Source organism: Ptiloglossa arizonensis, chromosome 6 (genome assembly GCF_051014685.1).
Source record: "Ptiloglossa arizonensis isolate GNS036 chromosome 6, iyPtiAriz1_principal, whole genome shotgun sequence".
Classification (NCBI taxonomy): Eukaryota; Metazoa; Arthropoda; class Insecta; order Hymenoptera; family Colletidae; genus Ptiloglossa; species Ptiloglossa arizonensis.
In genome coordinates this window covers 11,423,726-11,450,617 of record NC_135053.1, presented here as the reverse complement: position 1 = coordinate 11,450,617, position 26,892 = coordinate 11,423,726, and the positions used below count along the sequence as shown (strand labels likewise).

The 26,892-nt window shown below is 48.5% G+C and overlaps 1 protein-coding gene across 1 annotated transcript in view; it reads right to left on the bottom strand.

Annotated features, from left to right (window-relative positions):
- Positions 1-26,892, bottom strand: part of LOC143148032 (UPF0489 protein C5orf22 homolog) — a 476,738-nt gene that overhangs the window by 281,342 nt on the left and 168,504 nt on the right. The window lies entirely within an intron of this gene.

The window sequence follows — 26,892 nt, the reverse complement described above, 5'->3', positions numbered from 1 at the left end:
AGATTGAAAACGTTACAATGTACCCACCGGGGGAAGGTTCGACGCGCAGGAGGGTACGTTCTCGACAAAAGAATCGCAGCGACCCCCTGGTCGGTGGTGCAAGGGTTGAAAAACCACGATGCACTCGCACCTTCGCGCATAATTAACCGGTTCTTGCGAGCGTATTTCAGCCCTCGGTGACGTCTCTATCCGACCGTTTCGCTCATATCGCGGCGTTTACTCGGATTTACATCGCGCATACATATGTATGGAAGAAACTACGATTTGTATCGTCACGTTGGCCAATTAAGGGGCCGGGGTCGTTAACGAAGAGAATAATTAGAAAGCGCGGCCCGGGGGACGGTTCTCTCCTACGTCGAGAGAGAAAGAGGGACAGAGAGAGGGAGCCTCCAACCCTCCCTCTCTTCTTTTTACTTTCTCGGCTCCGCTGCCGTGGACCCCGGGCAAAAAACGTCCAGGGTGCGCCCTTTAGGTGGTAGAAAGACGCCCAGGAATTAATATGTCCGCCGGACGTATTTGCATTCGGAATGCCTGCATATGAAATGAACGCGCCTCGCGGCGACCGTGGAATGTCCGCGAAACGGGCAATTAAAAGGGGGTAATTGGATAGATTCTTTCTCGCGAGACCACCCAGCGCATATGTGTAGCAATCTGTGCTCGGATATTTTATCGTTCGTCGAGGAAAAATTATCAAAATTACTTCTCCGCGTAAAATTACTATCGAGGAATATTCGAGCGAAGAGAGAGAGAAAAAAAAAAGCGGCCGAGCGGACCGTATACACGGATTATTATTTTTACGAATGTGAAAAAAAATATTGGAATTCCTCGATAATGGTAATAATACAACGCTCCCGGCGAGTAAATTTATTTTCAACGGTTTGGAAGTTAATTTCCACCTCCTCCCTTCGTGTCTTACGGGGGAACGGCTTTTAAATTTGTACGGTTTCGAATACCTCTGTTTATTCTCTTTGCATAAGTCACGTAGACTTGAATCGTTTTTTCTTTCATATTTTGCACAACGGTACAAGTATGACGAATTTATCGGATTTGTGCGTTTAGAAGGTTATTGTGAATCGTTTCCGGCGTGAATAATTCGAGCGAGCTCCATTTGTCGCATTCGATGATTTCGAACTTACGACGTACAGAGTTTCGTATATTTCATTCCGTCCGAATATTTTTGCATCGGAGCATATGTACCGCCATATTTCACCGCTATGAAAAATACGAGGAAACGTTTTCGAATACGTTTTATCTATTTTTAAGGGGACCGTGAAAAATTGCAAAATTTTAACCGCGTTCTACCGAGAAAAAAAATGGTTACACAAACGCCAGAAACTCGACAAAACTCGAAAATATCGGGGAACGGTTTTATTGTTATTTGTTGAAACAACAGAGCGCGTCGGAAAAAATTACCGCGCGCTGTTCGTTTGAAAACTAAATCCATCGACTAGAAATATTAGTCGAAATACACGTCGTAACTATCATAGTTTATTAACACACAATGGAAATAGCAGACAGCGTGAAACGTGTTTTCCGAGGTAAGATACCGTCGAATAAATTGTCCACAGACGGGGAGCGTTAAAGGTTGAACGCAAAATGAATCCACGATAGAATGCGGAAATTTAAGGTAATACGGTACGATATTACAAACCGGAAGTTGCCGTAACATTTCCTTGTTTTCCTACGTTCGACGTTCGAACCGTGGAATTACCCGCTTTTCTTCTCTCGCGGTCACGAAGGCGTGACGCTTCTTATTTTTTTTTTTGTCCCTTGAAAATGTAATTTACCCGGCCAATCTCTCGTAATTAGTCACGGATCGATTTGTCGCGCACGATTCCCTCGTCGAACGAAAAGTAAAAAAGAAGTGTCCTTAAGTAGCGGCTCCGGTGACTTTCAAGGGGCCGTGCGACGAAACGAAAGAAACGAAACAAAAACGGACGAGAGAAAAAAAAATAAAAATAAGAAAAAAAAAAAACAAGAAAAACGGAAGAAAGAAACAGAGGATACTGTCGCGTGAATAATAAAAGAGTCGTCGTTTAGTTTCGCGATGCACGAACTTCGGATACATCGTGCTAAATACATGATTCCACGGTTCACGCTGATCGATCGGTAATCAATTATAACGCGGATCGGGGGCTCTTATCATCGATCACGGAAAATTACCCGCCATTAATTCTCACCTTGAATTCGTGTTCCCCTCGCCCGCTACACTCGTTAAAACCACAAAATTATCGGTTTCTCGCTTCCGAAGCGAACGAGGTGCGCAGGTCGGGGACGATGTCGATCGCGATTCTCACGATCGTTCTCGAGCGTCGGACTTGGAGCGAATTGATGCTCACGTGGACATTACAGGTCCGTTTATACTATTGACGAGCCGACCTCGGAACGATTGTACGCTCGAAACGCGAGTCGATAGTGTTTTCTCATTATTTTCCATCCTGCATTCACAACGGACGAGTATGTGCTCGTTCGAGCCCTGTGTAAGATTAACAATGATTTTTCAACGAGCTCGATCAGTCCATTTTCGATGTAAATATATAATTGAAAATAAGAATAAAAGACTATCGACTCGTGTTTTGGTAGTGTAGTCGTTTCGACTCGTGCTTGGCTTCTGAATAGTACCTTAAAGATATTTAGTGGTATTTTGACTCGTTAATATCTTAAAGGCCTTTGGTAGAACCTTTGATAGTACCTTGACTCGTTACTAGTACTTTAAAGGTTCTTAATACTATTTTGATATTTTTTTGTATTTTGGCTGGTTGATGGTATCTCAAAAGGCTCTTTGGTTGTATCTTGATTCGTTGATGGTATCTTAAATACCCTTGGTAGGACCTTTGGTAGTACCTCAGCTTGTTGGTAGTACCTTAAAGATCCTTGGTAGGACATTTGGTTGTACCTTGGCTCGTTTATAGTAACCTCAGTGATCAAGGTTGGGAAAATATCTCGTCTTAAAAATAATGCATCCTGCGATAGATTTCAAAGCAATCATCGATACACAGTCTCCTACTACATTTTTCACAGTAGTATCTCGAATCGTTCTTTTTTCCCCTTTCTGTACAAATTATGTAACCCTCTGCGAATTTCATTGTTTCCTCCTCGGTGTATTTTTCCGAAAAAATATCGTTCCGTTAAACTAGGTACTATATCTATACTGTTCCTTGCCCTGATATTTACGTTACAAAACTCGAGGAAAGTGTCACCTTAAAGTCTTCATAAAACGTTCGTTCATCGTCTATTAATTCTTCATAAATATTACACTCCCCTTTCTTATCACCTTTTCATAACGGATGCACGCTAAACCATCTTTACTTCTCTCCTTCTTTATCCAAAAATATCGCCATCAGTGTCAAAAATTCAATTAGAAGCGGTATTTTACCGTACGCTCTACACTTTACATCGAATTCAAAACAAACGTGTTTCTTACCGACCTCGTCCGATCGTACACAAATTCGAACGTATAAACACTCGGCCAGGACACGAAACGGACACGACACGGTTGTGTATAAACGGAGCTAATCGTCGTTCCCGATGTTCGATTCCGCGAGCAGCCCCGGGACACGTGGATGTCGTTTTTCCGGCGAAACGCCAATTTTTACCTCCCGGTGACACGAATTAATGGATCTCGGAACGAAACGGGGGGGAAAAATTTGATAAACCGTGCACGCGTGTATGCGCGTACGTATGCAATTTTTGCTTTTTTTTTTTTCTCTCTGCCAGCTTTCGAGCTCGTCGATGCACGCTCGCTCGATGTTTACCGGGAAAATCGTTTCGCTGATCGGGCAAACAGAAACGCGGGAAAAGATATTCTTTTTCGATCGGGAACACGGGTTTCCCGGGCGGTCGAAATCTCGACGATAAAACGTGGCGAACCGGGAGGGGGACAGGGTGGTACGGAGGGGGAAAAAAAAGGTACCGACGCGATTTTCGGAGGCTGTAAAAAACACGTGTTTGCGCCGGGAGCCGCTACGGTCGGGGCCCGATCAGATGGCTACAGGGCTGATTTGCATGCGACCTTTGCCTCCAGGTGTTTCGGAATTTGCATACGAAAGGGTGGCGCTCGCAGATTTCCCCCCACCTCTCGACTCCTCTCGTTTCGTTTCCCTCGTGCTCCTCTCTCCGCCTTCCTTTTTCGCTTCAACCGAGTCCGTTCAACCCCCGGTGTACGCATTTATGGGTTACTGGCTCAGCGTGTCGCGTCGTTAACTCGCCGTTAAATTTTCGTTAACGTCGCTCTTTAACCGCCGCGACCAGAAACGCGAAATTACGATCGAGGATCGGCCGTGACGTTTCGTTTCGAGATCGAATCGTACCCAGTCCGTCGCTCGACTCCGTGCTGGAATCTCCACGAAATTTTCGCCACACTTGGTCACACCGAACGGGGAATTTTCGAAACTCGAACGTAGGCGACTGTCGAAAATCTACGCTTTAGAAAATTCGTGAACGGAAAGTTCACATTACTGTGTTTACATTTACTGTAATTTATGTACAGAGGCTCCGCTGGAAGATTGTACAAACTTATCCGACTAAATAGAATAGGCACTGTACTACTGAAACAGATCCACTAGAAGAGTCATTGTAAAAATGAAACCGACGAAAATACCGGGATTATTTTCCTAGCGAACGAAAGTGGAATATCTCTATTTTTCCAGAAGCTCGAAAACGAGAAATGTCGGCGAGAAATAAAATGAAAAGCGTTTCGGTGGAGGAGCGATCGGAATCGGGCGCTCTCCGTCGCTACGTAATTACCGGTCATTTATTCTCGAAAATTACGATCGCCGAAGATCGCAATCGCGGCCACGCGACGTATTAAAAATTCCGACGCGAGAAATACCACGCGATACAGGCTGCAAATTTAACGAGTTACTCTCGAAAGCGGGGAACGGTCTCCGCGGACGGTTCGGCGAATCAAAGGCTATTATAAATTCAATCACGCGCACGGCGGGCCAGAAACGAGCAAACTGAAAAGAGTCCCATGCCATTACTTCTGATTACCGATCGGTATCAAGCGCGATGGAGGCTACTGCAAATATCGTTTGCGCGCGACGAGAGTTTCCACGCAAACCATTGATTTATGTATTGCGAAATGCAAACGGGGATCGTGTTTATCGAGCGAGATGATCCGTCTGTCGACGAGAGCGGGAACGATTTCATAGCAATCGTTATCGAATACGGTGGAACCACCCATTATACATACAGACACGTTGTTGTACCAATCGTGCATTTCGTTTCACAATGTCGCGTTTTCTTTTCCGTGCGAGCGGATTCGCGCCGCCTGTTCGTTAAATTTTCAACGCTCGAATAACGCAACCTATCCGAAGAAAAAAGAATAATTCTATCAACCTTAGTCGTACCAACGGTTTAAACGATCGCGAGACCACACTTGGGTCCAAGTGGACCCGTAACTTGTCTTTATCCGAATCAATATAATTCGAAAGAAGATTATTCTATCGTTTCATCGTACTTTTCTCAATTTCTAAGGAAAGCTGTACTAATGTTATAATTAAACAAAAGTCTCCCTGGATCCGAGAAAACCCAGGTGTGAAGTACTATTATTTTCTCAATTTTTAAGGAAAGCTGTACCAATGATATAATTGAACGATGCAAAAGTTTCTTTGAATCCGAGAAGACCCAGATGTGGGATTCTATTATTATATCGTCCTGTTTTTAATTTCTGAAGAAAGCAATACCCACGGTGCATGCGTTTCAACGCAAACGAACGATGCAAACGTTTCTCTGGGTCCGAGAAGACCCATACGTGGTACATCGTTGGTTAAATCAGCAGCTGCGATCGGCTGCAAACGATTCGCGAATAGTTCGAGAACGAGGCACTGTTATACGATAGTTGCAGCTGATCGAGGACACTCGATCGGATGCTCTCGATGAAAATTTTATCGACAGGTTACATCGTTCACCATCGGTCTTCGTTTCTTTTTACGTCCAATTATACTCGAGGTTGAAGAATCAGTGATCGGGTTGGAATAAAAAAATGAGATCCTCGGTGGATTCGAAATACTTTCTAAAAGCCTGGAGGCGAGCATCGACGGAGAAATCGTGTGAAAAAAATGTCGGTTCGAAACCTACTCGCGCCAAGTCTGACAACGATTCAAGGCTGACTTCGACTACTTCCTCTCTGGTCACCTCGAAACTTTGCAAATGCGAACATCGCTCGTTGTTGCAACCTTGAGATCGTTTCAACGAGACGGTACGTCGTCTTCTCGTTTATTTCAACGAGAAGATTCAAAGGAATGCAGCGCGAGTGGTAAATGAACGTACGATTATTATCTACGAAATTGTCTTCCCGATCGTCTTTGATCGATTTTTACATCGACTTCGTTGAAAAGCGATCTCTCCCTCGGTGATCGAGCGTAAGTGGCCGTGGATTGAAAAAATACGTTCGAATTAGGTTACATCGGACCTTCTCCCGTTATCACGGAGTTATAATTAACAATATAGCGCGCTAACGAGTCAGTACTCTTTTCGAAACGATTGAGAGTTCGAGCTGGAAAATTAATTAATATCCATTTTGGTGTTTCGTGCACAATCACTCGGACCTTCTGTTCCTTATCTCCGCCCAAGCACTCGTTGTATAATGTTCAAATATAATTGTTCGTATGCTACTGTCCTGTTCGATCAATCTCGAACAGTGTCATATGCGTCACAGTCCGAGACCTAGACACTTGTCATTAAGGTACAATTTTCAATGTTTGTGACACGTCTCGAAAAAGTCGTATCCTCGTTTAATAATTTTGTAATTACCGTACGATAGCTTCTCATAGATTCGATTAATAGAACACGTTAGTGAACCCTAAATAAAAGACACGAGAACACTCGATTACAGTTCGTGTTCACGGATTACGTTGAACGGATGCTCGAAGCATCCATTTGCGACTCTCGACGGATTCTGAGGAGTAGTATCCATGTCTAATAGTTTTGTAATTACCGTACGACAGTTCTCTGTCGTTTCCATTAATGAACCTCAAAAAGAGACGATTCGAGAACGCTCTATTACAGTCTGTGTTCAGGTATCGCGTTACACGGACGCCCGAAGCGTTCATTTGCGCCTCTCGTCGGATTCTAAACACTCGTACACGTGTACAATAATTTCGTAATTACCGTACGACAGTTCCTCCACGATTCCATTAACAGAATGCATCGATAAACCTGAACCCGAATCTTAAAAAAAAAAAAAAACGATTCGAGAACGCTTTATCGCAGTCTGCGTCCACCGATCGTTGCGCAGCTGAAGAGTCGTATACGCGTGGAATAATTTTCTAATTACTCCACGATAATTCTCTATCGATTCCATTAATAGAAAGCTTTGGAAAGGACGATTCGAAAACGCCCCGTTACAGTTTACGATCACGGATCACGTTCCACGGACGTACGGTGTATCCGCTCGCGTCTCTCGCGCGATTCTAAATAGCCGCGTCCAATAATTTGCTAATTACCGTGCGATAGCTCCTTTATCGATTCCATTAATTGACCCTGAAAAGAATCAATTCGAGAACACTCTATTACAGCCTATAATCACGGATCGCGTTACACCGGTGTCTAAAGTACCAACTCGTGTCCCTGGACGGTTATCGAGGAGTCGTATCGGTGTCTAATAATATTCTAATTACCGTACGACAGTTCTCTGTCGATTCCATTAATTAACCCTGAGAAAAAAAAGAACAGAGGACTCGGGAACGGTCTATTAGTGTCCTCGGATCGTGGCTGGTCACGTATCTTCCTGGTAGACGGTTCTCGGCGAGTGATCCCGAAGAGTCGTATCCGCGTCCAATAATTTTTCAATCTCGCAGCCTCCTCTCGCCGCTAATCGCTTAATCCGCTCCGGAACCTCCCCGGTGTCGTAGCGTCTACGACGCGTAAGCGCGCGCGTGGTCCGCGTGCGTGTGCGTGGTTCCGCGATGATGGAGAGGGCCGGTCGGCAGCCATCTTGGCTGACGTCAGCTCATGCCGAGCACGCAACCGCGAAACGCCGACTTCCTCGTTGCGATAGCGCCTTACTTTTTATTCCTCCCTCTCTTTCCTTCTCGTGACTCGCCCTCTCTGCTGCTGCTCTCTCTCTTTCTCACGTTCTTCTCCTCCCTCTCTCTCTCTCTCTCTTTCTCGTTTTCTCTCGCTCTCTGTCACTCCTTCTCTCTCCCTCTCTCTCTCTCTCTCTTTCTCTCTTTCTCCACGCGCTTCCCTCTCGCTGGTTCCTTATACGCCTCCTCTCACCCCTCTCTGTACACACACCGTGTGTAAGTACATGTTTAGGCTGCGAAACGAACCGAGACACCCCTCCCGCGTTAACTAAAATGGCGGAATTTAATGGACAAGCGCTCGGCCGCTATTCGCCGCTCGCTATGAAAATTAAGGTAGGCGGTGTGGCGGCAACGAGATCCTTATCGCAGCTGTTCGGTTTCCTCGTCGCGGAAGCGGTGAGAAAATCGCGCACGCCCCTCACCCCCCCTCTTCCACGCGGCTCTCTCTCGTCGCGTCTCCGCGATCCATCGACCGTGCTGGAAACCGAACAACGGTTTCGATCTCGAGCCGCGAAGCTTCGTCGACGCCCGTTACGTCGACGATACGAAAATCTTTCGTGTTCGAAAACACCGGGTGTCGTGAATTGATTTCGAAGACCTTTTCCAGAGCTAGCTTTCTCAGTCGCTGAAAATTCTTTCAGAATCCATTTTACAACCGTTAGAGAACCAACCCTTCGCAGTCGTATTAAATTTGGACACGTGTATCGTACTGGTCGGAATTAATTTCGATTACGAAGGATAAACAAGATTTAGTCATTCTTTTGCGAACTTTAAATATGTGTTCACAGAACAGAGTGTTTTAATCATAATTTTTTTATGTAAAAATTATATTTTATATTTCTCCATCGTGTGCTATCTTTCAAAACAGTCTCCAACGTGCAGTCCTGGTTTAGACCATACAGAACAATCTTTACTTTTTACATCTCCATACTGCCGCAATACATGCACTTTTCCATTAAGCCTTTCCACTTTACTGGATTCCGTTATCTCTAATAGGAGCACCGTATTGGTTCGTGAACAGATTCTTTAGACATTCAGGTTCGTTCAGTGAAAGTGTAAGCTAATACATAGTTGAATAAAGTCTAAGATTAGTACGGTTCCTTGCTGTGGTGGCTGAGAGCAGACATACGACCGCAAAGGGCTAAACTCCCAGCTGTTACGTTCGATCGGTTTATTTATCGGCCATGACGAAAAAATCCAAATCTGAATACTTCTTACCAAATCTACGAGTTTATTCGTGCTTTCTGATAGTTGACATCTAAACGCAAGATCGTACTCCAAATAAACAACGAAACGTAGAATCCCAACTCTGTCAATCGTCCGCTGCAAGAGAACTACTAACCCCCATAGAGGTACAAAGACGTACTATGTAAATTTCTTTCCAATGTCACTTTTGTCAATTTGTTACTTGATTATCGTTCGTTAACATTCTTCAATAACATTACTTAATATTTTCTCGTACAGCTTACACACCTTAGAACGAAGTTACCTTAAACTGTATTTTCACCATCCAGTATCATTCTATTCTTCCATTAGGGGGTAAAATATCAACTCTTGGACTTTTCGTAATTCTCAGACAACGTTTTCGCGCTGTCCACCTCGCCACAACCGTTCAATTCTTGCTCTCGGTTTCATTTCAAATTTTTAAACGACGTTCGCGCGTTGCTCGCGTAAATTTCCCCGCGCGGGAACGCAGAGTGCAACGAACCCGGAACGTTGTTGCACACCGTTGTATTCGCGCGATACAGTGACATAAACTGCGCTCGAATCGTTGGCCGTTGCGTGCCCGTACACGCGCGCGATAATTTTAATGTCTCGCGACGAGTCGAAATCCGCGCGGCGGGTGTTGTGCACCGTGAACGCTCGCGAGATCCGTGTGCATCGAGATAATCGCTTCTCTCGCGCGATCCTCGAAATTTTCGTCGCGATTTAAAGTAATTCGGAAATAAAGATGCACGCTGCGAGCCGAGGCGACTCTGTGGTGCGCGGCGAGGTGTTCGAGGGTTAATGACGGTCCCTTTTACGATGTCACGCGATATCTCGGCGTACGAGGCGGGTAATTTGAATTCGCGGAAGCTCATAATTTAAGAGACGTCGCGTTTTACGTTATCGTCGAAGCGTTTCTTCGCGAGGAGGAGCGAGACGAGGCGGCCGGACGGGGGAGCGTTTTACAACGTTGAAAAGAGTTCCAAAGTAAGGGAAAGAAGGCGCGAGAAAAGGAGACGATGGGCGCGCGTTGTAATCGAGAGATTGGTGTTCAGAGACGATGTTAAATCAGGCCTCTTCTTTACGATTCCAATGAAACACGCGGCGCTCGAACGAGAGAGCCTACCGATTCGTACTCACGGGGATAGAACCTGTTTTAAAATAGAGAGGGGGTTGCGGAGGGCCTCTCCTTCCCCCTCCGCGATGGGGTGGCAAAGAGGACGGTAAAAAGGCGAAGGACTACGCGGGCTCTATCGTTCGTTGCAATAGAAATTTTTTTGCGGAAACATTACGATTTATTATGGCGCCTTCTGCGTCGTCCGCGATTGGTTTACTGGAAAACCAGTCCCCGCAAAAAGGCCGATGAAAAACGAGATCGATGGCTAACCGCGTCGCTAATCCGGAGCCAGTTCGCGTTTCGTTTTCTTCTTCCGGACGAACACGATTCGAAGCGGCCGGTTAGGACGAGAAATGGAACGGGTAAATTGTCGTGGACGTCTCCTAAGCGTCGCGGAGGCGAATATTAATTTTTTTGTCGAATCCGTGTCTCGAAAGTACCCGCAACGGCGCGCGGCGATCTACGGGGGTTTCGCTTCTTGCTTCGAGGCATTACCGCGATCGTGTTTCTCGGTTTTCTTCTTTCTTTTTCTTTTTTTTTACCTCCTTCATTCCCCAATGGTACATCTGGTCTTCGATTCTTATCCCCGATGGAAGCGCGTTAACCTCTTAGGCACGGCTGAATTTCACGCGGACCTGTTTTTCTCGAGGACGAGAATTACGCGTAAACGATACAACGCTCCAATGTATGACGGACAATGCACGGTGTACATTGAAATGAGTTTTCTGATGATTAAATTATAATTTTTCTTAAAGAGATTTCTTAAAGAAATAGTAATGAAAAAAGTTGAGCATGATGTATTTTGAATAATGAAAAAGTTGAGTATGATGTATTTTAAATAATGAAAAATTGAGTATGATGTATTTTAAATAATGGAAAATTGAGTACGATATATTTTAAATAGTGAAAAATTGAGTATGATGTATTTTGAATAATGAAAAATTGAGTATCATGTATTTTAAAACACGGTACGACGCGTAGAACCATGTCATAATCTTTACACTCATAGTACGATTTTCGTCTTACGTCATTCTTTGAATGTACGATACAATTTGGTAACGCTTTTTTCAATTTTGTGGACTTACTGCACAATGGAAAATGTTTTCTAATTAGTCTGAAGGGGTGATCAACGATAGATTCGTTAAAGTTAACATCACTACTCGTATCCTAGAATTTTTCAATAATTTCTTTAACACTGTTGTAAAACGTTGAAACGAGACACATGAAAACGATCCGTTGGTTCAAACGGTGAGCGAGTGAGTCACCAGAGTGAGCCACTATAGTGGCGCGTCGTAATATAAGATGACATCCACGAAAGCCACTACAGTGGCGCATCTTTCCTAAGAGGAACAATTTTAAGGTGTCCCGAGAGTGACCTTTCTTGCAGTTATCAGAGTCTAGGACCGCGCGTACACCGTACAATATAATACAACGTATAGTATAGTAGACCTATGGTAGAATTATTTTATAGTAGAATTAGTCGGTTATCCCGGTTACGATAAAGATTAGAGTGAACTTTGGCAATAATAAACACCCAAGACTTCCTTGTAATTGCTAGAACAGGGACCATCAAAATCGGTGTCGTCTTTCGAAACAATGACAGACATAGATTAGTAGAATTACACCAAGTCGGTCACTTTGGTTACAATGGAAACTAGATAGTAGAACACCTGGTAGATTGAAACGGAGCTACGGATCTTATCCCTGATAGAAGTGTGTTGGATTTCAGCAACAAAAATAACTCCAGATTCCACTTCCATTTACAGACTAGAGTTTCAAGGCTCTCCGTACATATCCTCGACGATTCAGACGCGACGAGAGGATTGGTTGTTTCTTATTAAATCCTCCGAGGTAACTCGGGAAGAATAAATAATTTCATACTACGTTCATCGATACGAGCATTCCTTGGATACTTGTTTCGTCGTTTTTCGCACCGACACGACGACGCAATCAATTCGCGAATCAATTCGAACCATCGAAAGACTCATTGCTCGGGTTTTGGCGCTTGTGATCGGCAATTTCTACACGATGCACGAATCGTATCGTCGACTCTACCGTCGATCCCATCGAAAAGGATCACACGGGTGTTGACTGTTACCTCGTCTATTTTATTGCCGGCTATGCCATCGTACACGCACCATAATATGGTAATAAGGGGATCCTAGCCCTCCCCGTGTAACGACGGACCGTCGTATCCCGATTATGCGAGACCACCCCGGGGTCTCCCCTTCGCGTTCGCGAGATCGTTACGAGGATCTTAGGAAGTGTCGTAGCTGAAACGATACGCGTGTTCGTGCGACTGCAGGAAATGCCCATTACGAGGGTAAAATCTAAGGTAAACGAGTGAATTACCGTTGACGAAAGCCGCAAACTCGAACTCGACGAAGTACCGTGGATATTAAACATCGATTGCTTCGAAACCATGATTACTGGTTCTGGACGGTGGTGTGTTCGGTTCGTACCGGTCGTTTGTGAAATTGACGCGTGCTGTTCGGTCATTAGTCATCGTTTTTTCTGAAATTTCCTCGCCCCGTTCGAGCCTAGGTACGCGTTTCACGCTGCTCGCGCGAAAACTCTTTCGACCGAGGATACCTGGAAATTAACGCGCCGCTGCGAAATTTGCGGAATACGCGCCTCGTGAACAATCGGTTGACCGCGTCACGTGCTCGTAACGACGCGTATAATCGCGATACGTAAGTATCAACCCTTCCGACGCTAACCGTGACTATAGTCACGCGTCGTCGCACGCTCTATCCTGCCGGTAACTAAAACCACCCGTTAAAGTTTCACACCGTGTCGTAATTTTGAATATAGCTCGTTTCAGTTCCACGGTTACCGATTTTCTTCCCTCTCCTAATCGTTTTGCTTTTCACCGCCTCTGCGAACAATTACATATCACGTACTTCTATTCTATTTATTCACTGTACCACCGTTTCTCGTTTCACCCTTTCGACTCGAGAGGAGATCCTCGGTTACCACCTAATTCAGTGTACTATTTCCAACCCGGAAAAATGTCGTGGTTTGGAATTGAAATTGGAATTTAAACATTACGTTCTTGCAGAGTGTAAACGCATGCACGCGAAGTATATAGAAATGTTTCATTCCAGATTAATTTTACGTAAATTTTCTCGAGGCGTCGGTTCCTGGTAGCAAAGAAGCCTCGAGTGCAAAGAATTAGAAGAGAAATTTCACAAATATTCCTTCCTTCGAAGAATAAAAATTTGTTTGTCTACTGTCTTCGTTATTCACTATCAAATATTCACATGTTCCTCGATCAAAAAATCTTTCCAGCAAATCAAAAAATCGACCAAGAAAAATTCAGTACCATCTCGCGCGTTTCTCGCGGAGAGAATGTTACTTTAACGATCACAGAATCCCAGTTGAACCCGGGTTGGGTAAAATCTCGAGCTCCTTGCAAGAGACAGCGCGGACGAAGACACAAAAGCGACTCTCCCGCAGTTTGTCGCGCATCGAGGGCGAACAACGGATCGTTCGTGCGCGCACGATCATCCAGACCGGACGATTGACCGCGAGCGAGGGGGGTTTGGTTGGGGGGCTTGGTCGCGGGCGTGGTGGCCACGATAAAAATGGCGCGAGCGAGGGTGGGTGGCCCCCTCCCCCTCTTTTATTCGCGAATAAATGCCGCGTGTGCGATGCACCCTCGACAGACCGCCCCGGGTTTACTCTCGGCGAAAAACACCGAGCTCCTCGCCCCCGTCCCTCCACACGCCCCGCATACGGAACCCTCGAATCGTGCGCGCCACCCCGACCGCGCGAGGAGGCACGAGTCTCCGCTTAACCCTCGACCGGCTTATTATACGGCGATGGTAGCACGGATGGGCACGGGGGATGATTTTTGGGGAGATGGTTCTGGGGCACGTCGAGGACAGATCGAGAGAAGATTTTCGAGGGGTCTCGTTCGTTGGGTTTCTCGACGCTAAAGGACTTCCTTTGTCGACATGGACGATCGACTCGACCATCGCGATATCTCTCGTGCCCTACGGACCAACCCTTGGTTTCCATCGGGTTTCCATAGAGGAGACTCGAAGAGTAGATGCGAGTTGCGTGTCTCCGTGGGCGGGGTCGCTTGAAATATTCACGCGAAATTACAAGCACCCGTGGAACGACGTCCGAAGCACGTTAATAGGCGAAACCGCCAACGTTAATAGATAAATAGATGCGCGCAGGTTCCACCGGGTACCGCGTCGTTCCCTCGATTACCGCCACCAGACATTAGCGGCGAGTTAACGACGCCAACGCGGACAACGACCTAGGATCGAATTCGATTTTCCAGACCCGGTGTTATCAATATCGTAGAACGTACTCGCGGTACTCCTGACGCGATTAGGAGTCAATCTTACGCCTCGTGGATCGCTTCCGAGACCTGTAGCGAGATAACCGGCAGGAGACGCGTAGCTGCGATCGAGAATTAAACAAACAACGAAGCTACCGAAGCCCGACGATTGATCGCGCGACGGGTCTAATGGACGAACCTTACGGGGTTTCGATGGTTTCTCGCGCGCAGGGGGTTACTTTCTTCTTCCTCGGTGACCATTATCTATCTAATGAGAACACTGTTCTCAGTAGTGTTTCGTTTCTTTAGAATCTACTTTCCTTGTACCTTCTCGAACTTATTGTTTCGCCAGAAATCTCGCACGAATTACTAAAGCTAGCGATAACAGACTTTTTCTTCTCTCTACGAGACAACGTGGAAAATGGAAATAAACTCCTTTCGCGAAACCAGCTGTGGTTACAAATATTGTTACCAAGGATTTGCATGTTTATTAGTTCGTGAAACTTTCTGTTCTTGTAGCTATCTCCGATAGGTGTCTTCGAGGCACGAAAACAATTACCGTACGGTTCCGAGGAATTTAAAATTCATTTTAAATCACAATTTCGCGTACGATCGTCGGTACGAGTCGTTCGTTACAGTCTATGGGATGCTACGCGCTCGTGCGGCCGGTTCGCGAGGAGGAGAAGCAGCGGGGAAAAACGAAGCAGAAAAAACCAAAAAAAAACCTAGCGTAGTTAGATGGTCGACGAAGAGTGTATAACGCGCCCCTAACAATTCCATTTCCCGACGCGACAAACCGTGCGATCACGGCCGCGCAATAAACAGATCGAAGCGGACGTTTCAGCCTGTATCGTGGCGATGTCATCCCGAAATCCGGATCGTTTCACGCATCCCTGGTTCGCGAGAGCACCGTGGTCTCGGTTGGACGCGACTACCCCCTTCGATGGTCTACGGGTTCCCAACGATTATTCGTCGACCGATTTCTGGATCCACTCCATTCCAATAGCTTGCTACACGTAACGTACTGTAGGAATTCTAAAGCGTTTTGGGAAATTATTTTCCCGTTACTTCAATACTCGGGCGATCACCGCGTCGGGTGATATTAAACAAGGGATGCAATGGTATTCTTTCCTAGAAAAGTGTTTTTTCCCTTGGTGCAGCGTAAATATTATAACACATTCAAATCCTGTAAGTCGAACTTACGGAAAGACAGCTTATCGTTCAATACGATCGGAGACAATGCTTCGAAGTAGATACTCCAATATTGAAGAAAATTATTTTTATTTATCGTTCAAAGTAGGAATCTATCAATGTTAGGTGTACTAACTCGGAAAGTGACTTTCGATCGAAGAGTTTTCTTCTTCACCCGGAGAAATACTCTTCCAAAGATTGTTTTTGCACTTCGAGCAATTGTAATCTCTCTTGAGATTGTTTTCCATTTCCAAAGACTCGAAGCTTGAGGAAATACTCGACATTCGCGCACGGTGTCTTGCTCGATGTTGCAACGCGATATCTCCGCGAAAATTCTCGCGTCGAGACCGACTCTCTAGGTTCAGTTGGAATCTGGAGCGTACCCTTGGCCGTCGAAATCTTTATCTCCCCGCGGATCTCTGGCCTCGGTCCATCGTTTCACGGTATGCGCACCGTAGCGTCGCGCGATAACTCGGTTATCCGGCGATAATTGCGACTCAAACGTTTGCCCGTGGAATATCAACGCGTCGAAAGAACGCGCGTTGCAATATGTAGGGAGTGCAGGGCGTGCAACGATGCGTCGCGACGCGAGCTGTAGGAAGGAGAACGGCGGGGAGGGGAGGTGGTCAGCGATGCAATTGCATCGGGCACACACCGTCGCTTTTACGTAGCCGGGCGTGTACGTGGATGCCGGTAGACACGTATAATGGCCGTGTGCGCATCGTCGATAGTTATTGCTTTGTTATTGGGCCGACTGACGCGCACCCGGCCGGCACCGAATGTTGGATTTCCCTTTATTGGAAATTTCCCGATCCCCACTTCGCCCGATTCCCCGATTTCCGCGTCCGTAAATACAACGGTCCGCGAACCGTCGCGCGTGCGATTTCACCCTTGCACGCTCGCTTTCGGCCCCCTTTTTTTCTCCCCATACCCCTTCCCTCCCCACTCCACTCCACTCTCTCGATGTTTGTTTGGTTTTTTAACTACCGTTGCTCTTCCGTTTCTCCGGGCCCGCGAGCGGTGTCGATCCCGTTTCGACGCGTTTGCTCGTCGCGAGTACGGTTTCGAGCACTTTTTTCGAGAGGATCGTGGAGGAGGAATTTTTTCTTTTTTTTTTTTTGGAAATACGCGAACGAACAACGTGGACCACTTTCAACCGTGAAAAATAGGGGGGACGATTAGGTGGACATCTCGTGTCCGACGAACCGAACGACACCACGGTTTCCTCCATTTTGCGCGAACGTTTCCACCGATCCAATCATCGTTGCAACGAAGGAGAGGGTGGGGTCGCACACGTGGCTTAATTGATTTGATTTCGAGGGGTTTTCATCCCACTTTCGTCGGGCACGACCCCGCGGCTCGGCATTAACGTGGTTCTCTTTCTCTCTCTCTATCCCCGTGACCCCCTCTACGCCCTTCGGTGGATGGGTTTCCCCCATGGTTTTCGAAAAGGTCGATCAGGGGGATTCGAACGTGCTCGCGCGGCGGGTCGCGTGCATCGCGATGGCCTCCATCTTGTCAACGTGTCCACCGACATTTGGCTCGGAAATAAATTTCACCGGGACGATTAGGGGACTCGCGAGCTGTGTTACGCGTTAACGATCATTTAGTTCACCGAGTGCAACGTGGTATCGTTTGGAAAAAATCGATTCGAGTTGTCTTGAATTCTAACCGTGCACGATTCCATTTTCCATTTCGATTCTTTCGCGTGCAACGCGATGGCTACCATCTTGCACATCGTGGAATATCGTCCAGCGATATTCGCTTTGAAAATAAATTTTGCGCGATGATCCGCGAACTATGTTACGCGATAACGAACCTCGAGTTTACCGAACGGAACGTGGTTTCGTTGTTTGGGAGAAGTCGATTCAAATCGCATCGAGTCGCGATTATTTTCTTTCCAATCGTTTATCCTTTCGCCTCCATTTTGTCAGCGCGTCCACCGACATTTGCTTGAAGAATAAATTGCAACGGGAGCTAGATATTGCGAAAGGTTATTTCAATAACGTCGATCGAGTCACCGAATGAAACGTGATTTATTTGCTCGTCAATGGTCGGTTCGTATCGTATCGAAGTTACTCTTTCTCGTTCGTGGTTTCTTATTCGCACGCTTTCGGGGAGTCGTCCGAAAGAGAAGTGACTCACGACGACCGGAAGAGGATGATTCACCGATCCGTTCGTTGCAAAATCCGTCGCGTAGGCCTCGCGACATCGGCACGGAAAGCAGCTATTCGCGTCGGTTTTTCTTCCGGTGGGTTTGGCAAAATTATACCGACGGAAATATTCGGTGACATCATCGTTCGCGTAATTCGCCGTTTCGATCGCGAAACGGTTCGCCCCTCCCCCCATGAACGAACACCACGGGCCGTTGCACAAGCCGACGACGCTCGAAATTTTGCCAGAAGTGTCCGTCAGTTACGCAACCGCCATCTTGTGCAACAAGATCCTCGCTCGAAACAGAAGCATCGTCCTCTCGACGCCCCGATCTTGAACCCCGCCGCGACGTTTCGCGCCTGCACTGCTCGGGATTCTTCTCTGTAGCGTCGTAACCGTGACAATTTACCAGAAATTTTTAAACGGAAGGTTCTCTCGAAAAACATTTAACAGGAAAGAAAAGCGTTCCGCGTTTCACAAAGACTAGTTTCACCAAGTCTTTTTCAATTCGTGGTAGATCGTCCTTCGATCTCCGTTGTTGAAAATACTATATATACACGAAAATAAATAGCGGATCGTTCGTTAAGCAACCCCTCGATAGAACGAGGAAACGGGTATCTCGCGTTAGAATTTTATTCTTCGTTAACTTCGCGAAGCATCTCGTAGTTCCTCGGTAATCCTCCACCGTCCTCCTCGTCGTCAAGGTCCGGGGTATCCTTTTCACGGATACATCGAGTCTCTGGGAAAACAACCCCCGCACGGCAACGAGGACGAGAGGTCGCGGATCCTAGGGCAAGCCGGATCCGCGGGAGTAATTTTCAATATCCACCTTATTAGCTCGGAATAATATCTTGTCCCAGGAGCTTCGACCCACCCTTCCCACCTCCCTCGGATTACACCGTGGCCTCCTCGTTTCCATCGGTGGCGCTGGCGGGTCTAATACCGCCCGCCACTCGAAACGAAATCTTATCCATATTTCGTGACTGGATGGAGGGATGCACGAGGCCGGAAGAAGCGGAAGAGGAAGGGAGAGCCGGGGAGAGACAGGGAGAGACGGGGAGAGACAGGGAGAGACTGGCGTGGATCCAGGCGGGAGAGACCGCGACGGACGATGAGCCGCGCGAGGAATCCGCACGAGGGTGAGCGAGCAGCTTCGTTTCATCCCTTCGACGGACGGGGGGGGGAGGGGGGCTCCCGTTTACGACCACGTAGGCGTTTTTACGCGCGCGTCCTCGATTTCGTTCCGGTGGCGCGAGTACGCCACTCGGGTATTAAAGTTCTGTTTTACGCGCCGGGGAAACCCCCTGCCCCCCTTCCCACCGCGTACCAGTCCTACCCCCCGCTAAGGCCGTTCCTCCTCCAGGCGACCTCCGGGGTTCCTCGCGCTGGCAGGCGAGTAATGACCGAGACTTTCGCGAAGAGTTTCATAATTTCGGGGCGGAACCCCTCCGTGCTGGGGGGGCACCCCCCAGGTCGCTAGGTTCGGGAGCACTCGACAAGTTTGATTGCCGCGGCGCACCGTGAAGTGTCGGCGGATGTCAGCGTTCGGTCTGTTCGCCGGAGATGAACGAGCTCTGGTTGAAAAGTGATTCGAACAAGGGGCGTTTCGTTGCTCTCTCTTTTTCCCTCTCTTCGCGCGGGGGAGAGAGAAAGAGAGAAAGAGCGAGAGAAAGAGAGAGAGAAAGAGGGTTGGTTCCGTCGAGTTCGACGGGGCACCGTAGGCGCTGCTCGAACGGTCGAGGTAATAAATTGAAGGTAATATTTTCGACGAGTGGCCGAGTTTCGGAGCACGGTAGCACGGCGATCCGAACGATGAACGATGATTTCCCGTCTACTTATCGTTCAACGTCGATTCGAAGCTAATACGAAACGGCGCGTCAATTGAAAAATTCCCAACGTCGAGAATATCCCGGAATTATTCTACGAATCTTATTTCGTCGAGAAGAAGTTGGACCTGTATCCGAATATCCTTCGCTGAGAGAATACCCACGAATCGGGTGAAATCGATTCTACGGAGATGGATAGGGTTCCAGATCGGTCGCGTCGCAGTGAGCTAAAATTTCTATTCCCGGTTCGATGTTATTTGCGCAACAGATGTTCCTCGCCACTTAGACGAGGACGAGGAACATCCTGGACAAGTACCGAAACGCGGTAGCTGCGATCGGGTACTCGTGGCTAGACTCGATAACGAATCACCGTTCGAGCGTGCGTTGTCTCTCGAGCGTCGTGGCGCAGGAATCCCGAACCGTTTCTTCGGCGATCGGTTCGTCCCGTTCCGTGATATTCTCGTCCCCGATCGATATTTCGAACGCGGGAATGGACCTAACCCCGTTCCTTCCCGTCGCGTACCGCTCGCCACGGAGCTCGTAACGCGGAGCAATTTCGACGGGCAAGCACCTTGCTATTCACCTTGAAACCGGTCCAGCGATGCTCCTCTTCCTCGCGAGACCCGATCGAATCGAATCTTCGTGTCCGATCTCTCGTTCACCCGCAAACGAGTTCCACCTCGTGCGCGGATGCGAGAATGATTCGCGAGTACCCGTGTTTACTTGCCGAGTCATCTTCTAAATTGCAGCGTGTTACGGCCGTGTGTCGATCGGGGATCGATATTGCGATAAAAAGAGGGGAAAAACATTATTGCCCGGCAGCGGCGTTCATCGTTCCCGCGTTCAAGTAGCCGCGAGCCCCACCGTTCACGCGGACGCGGGCGACGCTCGTTCGTTCCTACCTTCTTCGACCGGTAGTGCCACGGCGAAGGTAATGTCACGTCGTATCGTAAATTGGATTCTAATTAAGGCAGGCTCTGGTTTCGTTCGAGTCGACCTTCCGTGTACACTTTTCGCGAAAAGGCGCTGGCTACCCGATCGTGTACCGCGCGGACCTCGAGAGATCGCTCTCGCGCGGAATTCTCGGTGGACATTTTTCCTACGTCTTCGCGATGGACGCGATCGTGTTCCATGTTTATGGGATTGTACAGGGGCTCGGTATTGTCTCCAAGTGGACACTTTTGAGAAATTACACCTGCGCGAGAAATTAAGAGCATCGTACTGGAGAAGTTAGGAAGAACGTATCTCGAAAGTCGGTGACGACGGGAGAGAAAATAGCGAAGTTTGTTTTGATAATTGTGATCGTGGTGAGTGAGTTTCGTGCACAAGTTCTTTGGGGCACATGTGCGTTGCTAGTGACGTTACGTTGCGTTGGAAATGTATTCTACGGACGGAGAACCGTTCCCCTTGACTCGTGGTACCCCTTGGGAACGATCACTCGAGCTCCACAGGATACTTTTGTAGGTTCTCCAGACCTTCGGTGATTCGTGGCCTACGTGGACTTTTTAGACTATAGTTGATCCGGTTTATATAGAATATCTTCGTAGATTGTTTAGACTAGTATCGATCCGTGATATCCGTAGAATATTTTCGTAGATTGTTTAGACCACTATTGATCCGTCATTTTCGTAGAATATTTTCGTAGATTGTTTAGACCGCTATCGATCCGTGGTTTCCGTAGGATATTTTCGTAGATTGTTCGGACCACGGTTGATCCATAGCCTCTATTAGATACCTACGTAGATTGTTTAGACCACCGTTGATCCATAGCCTCGGTAGGATACCTATAAATTTTCTAAACCACCGTTCGTTCGTGGTCACCGTAGATTACCCTTATGAATCATTCGGACCTCCGTTGAGTCGCGGCCTTCGTAGATTACCTTCGTAAATCTAGATCGTTGTTGACTCGTGACCTCGGTAGAATACCTCTACAGATCTTCTCGACCGTTGTTGACTCGTGACCTCCGTAGAACACTTCTACAGATCTTCCAGACCACCGTAAATTCGCAATCTCCGTAGAGAACGTTTCTACAGATTTTCTACACCATTACCGATCAGTGGTAGCCACTGATATAACTTTGTACATTTTTCAAACCATCGCTGATCCACGACGTCCATAGAATATCTATACAAATCATTTAGGTGGTCGTCGATCGGTGTCCTCTGAATACACCTTATCGAGCAAGTCTCGAAATAATGGTTCCCTCCCAATCTTTCGATCTCGCATCGGTACTCTGGTAACTCCATACATTACACAGAGGTACTCCAGTAATTCCATACATTACACGGATCTTCCAGACCGTTCTATATATCTCTGAGATCTCCTACAGATCACCTATAAATCAAATCCCCTACCCGCTCCAAAATCTCAGAATCTACTCCTTCCGCGACAGAGAACCATTCTCATCGATTTTCAAACGAAGGATTTCCTTCGTCGGAGGAAGTCGAACCGTCCCCTGCCCGCGTGACTTTCGCGAAGAGGATTCACCGCGACGACCGCGTCTCGGCGTTCGCGAGAGGGTTAAAGAAATTAGACGACTCGACCCCGGGGGCCCCTCGTCCGGGCCTTAGATCGTTCATCGCGCCTCCGAGGACAGCTGGCACCGCGCGTTCAATTCCGACCAATTCCAATTAATTCCGTGGAATCTCCAGAGTTCGTTTGCGACGGGACGCGCGGTGCCAGGATCGCGCGTACCGCGGGCGTAAATCGCGCGGCAAAGATTGCGAGTTATCGCGGCTCCGAGCGGACAAAGTACCGGGGGAATCTTTATCATCGGGGGCCTCGTACGCCCGGTGCGCAGCCGCAAATTGGACGCGCGATCCGCGCCGGGCACGCTATCATTTAACGTCGTCGTATATTACGCTAAAGCGCGCTCGCGTTCACTCAGCTCGCTCGCTCGTACGCTCGCTCGCGTCCCCTTTCCTTCCTTCTTGGCGAGTCCGGCACGAAAAGTCCGCTCGGTCCATCGAGCTGGACGAGGCTGAAAGAAGAGGGAGACGAGAAGAACGAGGAGGAGGGGTACGGAGAGAGGGCCGCGCGAGAGGGAGATCGGCCGGCCGCGATATATAATGCCGCTGGCATGACAAGGCGAGAGCAATTAGATGTCGCCGGATGCAGCTGCAGGCGATTGCGTCATCGGAGTTACTTTGCAACCTTGATCTCTCTCGTAGGGGTCTCCGCTTCCCTGCCTGCCTTGTCCCTCCCCCGTGGTTCGCCTCCGCGTCGTCCGCGTCGTCCGCGTCGTCGTCGTCGTCGTCGTCGTCTTGTTCCAGCCCCTGAGGACCGACGAGGGCCCCGTCGCTGCGTCCTCGCGTTTACCGAGAGACGTCGCTCCGTGAGAGGCGCCGGATCGCGCCACGCCGCGACGAGAGAAACGTTGGAAAAAAGAAACAACGGGGTGGGGAGCTTGGGGCAGAGATGGTGGAAAAGGGGGGGGCTGTCTCGGGCGGATCACGGCCGTGGAATTCATTAGCGCGGACCGTAAATACGGAACGATCGCTAGATTCGCTGGCTCTCTGGTATATACATCGAGGCAGAAACACGCTATGGAAATCCAACGCTGCGGATCCGTCCCGGTGATACGCAGATTCGCGAGGGGGGCTATACCCGCACGCGGAGAGACGGAGCGAAAGAGAGAGAGTGAGAGAGAGAGAGAGATCTCCCTAGCCACGAGGAAAAGTCACGGGAGGAGGGTTTCACCGTTATCTCCGTTTGCTCATTTACATTCAATCAAGGTAGTCAGAAAACACATCGCGCGCGGCGGATTCGAAGAAACCGGCCGGGTGGAGAACCGATATTAAACGGCGGTCCCGTGGACAGGGGCTCTCCCAACGTTCTGTCCCGTAGAGAAATCGCGATCTTCGCGTGTATTCGTCGGAAACGCCGCGCATAAAATAGAATTATCCTGTAAATCAACCGGTTTCGCGGCGTACCCCGGAAGCGAGTATCCAGGCCGTGTAATTTAGACGCCGATTAAGCTAAGAGTCGTTAAAGACCTCGAACGGAGGAGGCGCGCAGTGGGAACAGGTGCGATTCCGCGATATCGCGGGCGGTGACGCGTTTCCCCGGCCGGTTGCCTCCACCGCGTTGTCCTTCTCTTTCTTCTTCCTCCTCCACCGTCAACCGCCACCACCATCACCACCGCCACCACCTTGGTTTTTCATCCAGCGGCGAAACACGCGCGCAAAAACGCGCGACGAAACGAACGAGCCCCGCTCGTTTTTGCCGCGGCGGTTCAGTCCTCGCGTCGCGATCCCGCCGCGGAATCGTGGGACTCGTTAAACCGTGCCTTCTCTCGGGTTAATTATCCTCCGCCCGGTGAGAGCCTGTGTTTACCCTACCTTTGAGCTTTTCTTGCCGACGGAGCACCTGCAGTGAAAGAGAGAGAGAGAGAAAGAGAAAAAAAATAGGAACGCCTACCGAGCTCCGATTATCGGTATCCACGACAATCCTATCGGGGACACGACTGTCGTTTTTCCGCGAACGGAAGGAAACTCGCGCGTCCTCGTGATCGTCAGGCAGGTGTTTCCGATCGATTCGCGGTTGTCGTCACGCGTCACACCGTACGGAGAGTTTAACCGTACGCGGGTGTCCACCGAGGCGAGGATTACGCCAACTGCGAAGCTGCAAGAGTGACGCAACGATACCTGTAAAGAGTCCAACGTGGACTACTCCCCTCCACGAACGATCGTTCGTTTATTGCCGTTTAGCGCTTCCGATGTGACACCTATCTTTAAAAGTAACAACGAACACCGATCTCACGGGCGAGAAGTCCACGCGACGGTCCAGTTTAGTCGCCTGGCGACCACTTTGGAACACGGTGTCTCCGTATTTGGTACCCGCGGGTTTCCATCGAGGTGCTTGAACTCTTTCGCTCGGTTACACCGGCCCGAAACGTCCGAAGAATTTCCGACTTTCCCCATTGTTGGTGGCGCGGCTTCCAGCCGCTGCGTTCGCGACGCGAGCCTCTTGCAACGAAGGACGCAACAATGGAATTAGACGGTAGATGCCCCGCAACCCGTATCGTAAAACGTTACTAGACGATTGTAGGTGGTACGGGGTTTCACTCGGTCGGTGCACGCTTCGCAACCCGTATCGCGAAACGTTCATTGGACGATCGTGGTCTTGTTTCGCCTGTAGAGTTCGCCTCGGAACGCGAACGCCTCGCGACCCGTATCTTCGAACGTTGTTCCTCTTTCGTCGGACGACGATTCCTCCTCGCGCGGCTACGCGAACCCGGGATTTCGGTGCTTTCCTCGCCAAGCGGGATCGTACGCTTGGACGATGCGGGCGTGCAACGCAGCCCTCTTCTAGAGGGAAAAAAGTTCCCACGAGTCCGAGAACCGCGGAAGAGGGACGCGAGCACGTGTAGCGTGGCTGCGACAACTTCGAGCCGATTCACACATGGCCGGGCCTGTTTCGTGGTTCCTCCCGTTTCGGATGCGCGCCCGTTACGCGTGTTCCTTCGGTATGCAAGTACGACTGCTAAACATCTGTCCGACGTGTTTGTTGGCCGAGCCGCGGCGGCCTTTCGGGGAGAGGGCTCCACGAAGATGAACCAGAGCCCTTCGCGAGCCTCTGTTACGAGCATGCTCCGTAGACCGGGAACGGATCAACCGGGAAACAACGTCTTTCGAGTTGGACATTTGCCGGATCGATTTTTCCTCCACGTTTTCACCCGTCTCGAGTTTACCCACGGGCGATAAAACGAAAGATTTTTTGCATTTTCTCCGGTGACCGTGATCGTGGTACAGAATCTTTTTCTCGCGTTCTTTCTTTCTCTACGTTCAACGAGCAGAGTATGTATTCGAAAGACTGTAACCGGATCAATTTCCATCCGTTGGAAAATCGAACGAAACGAAGTTAACGCGATTGAACTGTACAGGGTTACATTCTCGAGCAAAGGAACACTCGTGTGACGTTTTTCCGTTAATCTCTCAAACACGCACCTATCCGTCTATCCAAATCACGTCTATTCGTGATTCGTTCGACTGAATTGGTGCTTCGAATAACCATACCGGAGAACAACGAGAGAAAGTCATCCGTAGGTTGTGCCGTGTTGTCAAAGCTTTTGGAAAAATTGCTTCTCGGATACGAAAAGCAGAAGATTGCTTGATCGTTCGCGCTCCGCTGGCCCTGTAACGTCTACTCACTCGACGAAGAGACAAGTTGGCTTCTTTCTCGTCGCTTGTCTCTGTTTCTTTCGTGGCTCTCGCTAACAAGTGGCAAAAGCGACTCGTCGTCTCGCAAAAACCAGGAGATCCATTTACCAGGGGGATGCAACTTCGTTGCCTACAAATCCCTACGGCACGTACTCTCGCGACGAAGAAACGAGTCGCGTTCTTTTTTTGGTCGGTCGCTACTGTTTTGCCAATTTCTCCCGATCGATTTCATCGAACAGGTGAGAAGCAACTGCGCGATCTCGTAAGAACCGGGCCATTCGTGCGACCAAGGCTGTGCAACATTATCGTTTACGCTCTACCGTCGACCTGCAGAGTCCGCTGTATCGATAAAGGAAGAAATTACAATTGTCCCTCGTCGCGTGTTTTTCTGATTTCTCACGACCGATTTCGTCGTGACAGATGACCAGCTACGTGTACAGCAAAAACTGGCCGATTACCCGCAACTTTGTTGTTTACACACTCCCTTGGTGACCCCTGCAGCGTCCACTCTATGGAACAAATCACGTTCATCCTCGTCGCCGGTTTTTCCAATTTCTCACGATCGATCTCATCGATCAAACGACAGCAACCTCGCGCACCGAAAGAACCAGATTCCTTTATCAAGGACACGCAACTTTGTTATTTACAGTTCGTTGTCGACCTACCGTGGCACCAATTCTCTCGATCACGGGACACACGGTTACACTTTTTCTCGCCGTTCGTCTCCGGCTTTTACTCGCCAACGTTTGCTCTCCAACGATTCCGTCGAACAGGTGCCACGAGTTCTGAGTTTGGTTCGCGGTGATCGTAGAGTACTCTCGCGTTGGCCATCTTCGCGAGATCGTTGTTAAAAACGCTAGCGAGCAATACCGATGTCGCGTCGCGGTTGAAACTGTTTTATGTAAATTCTAA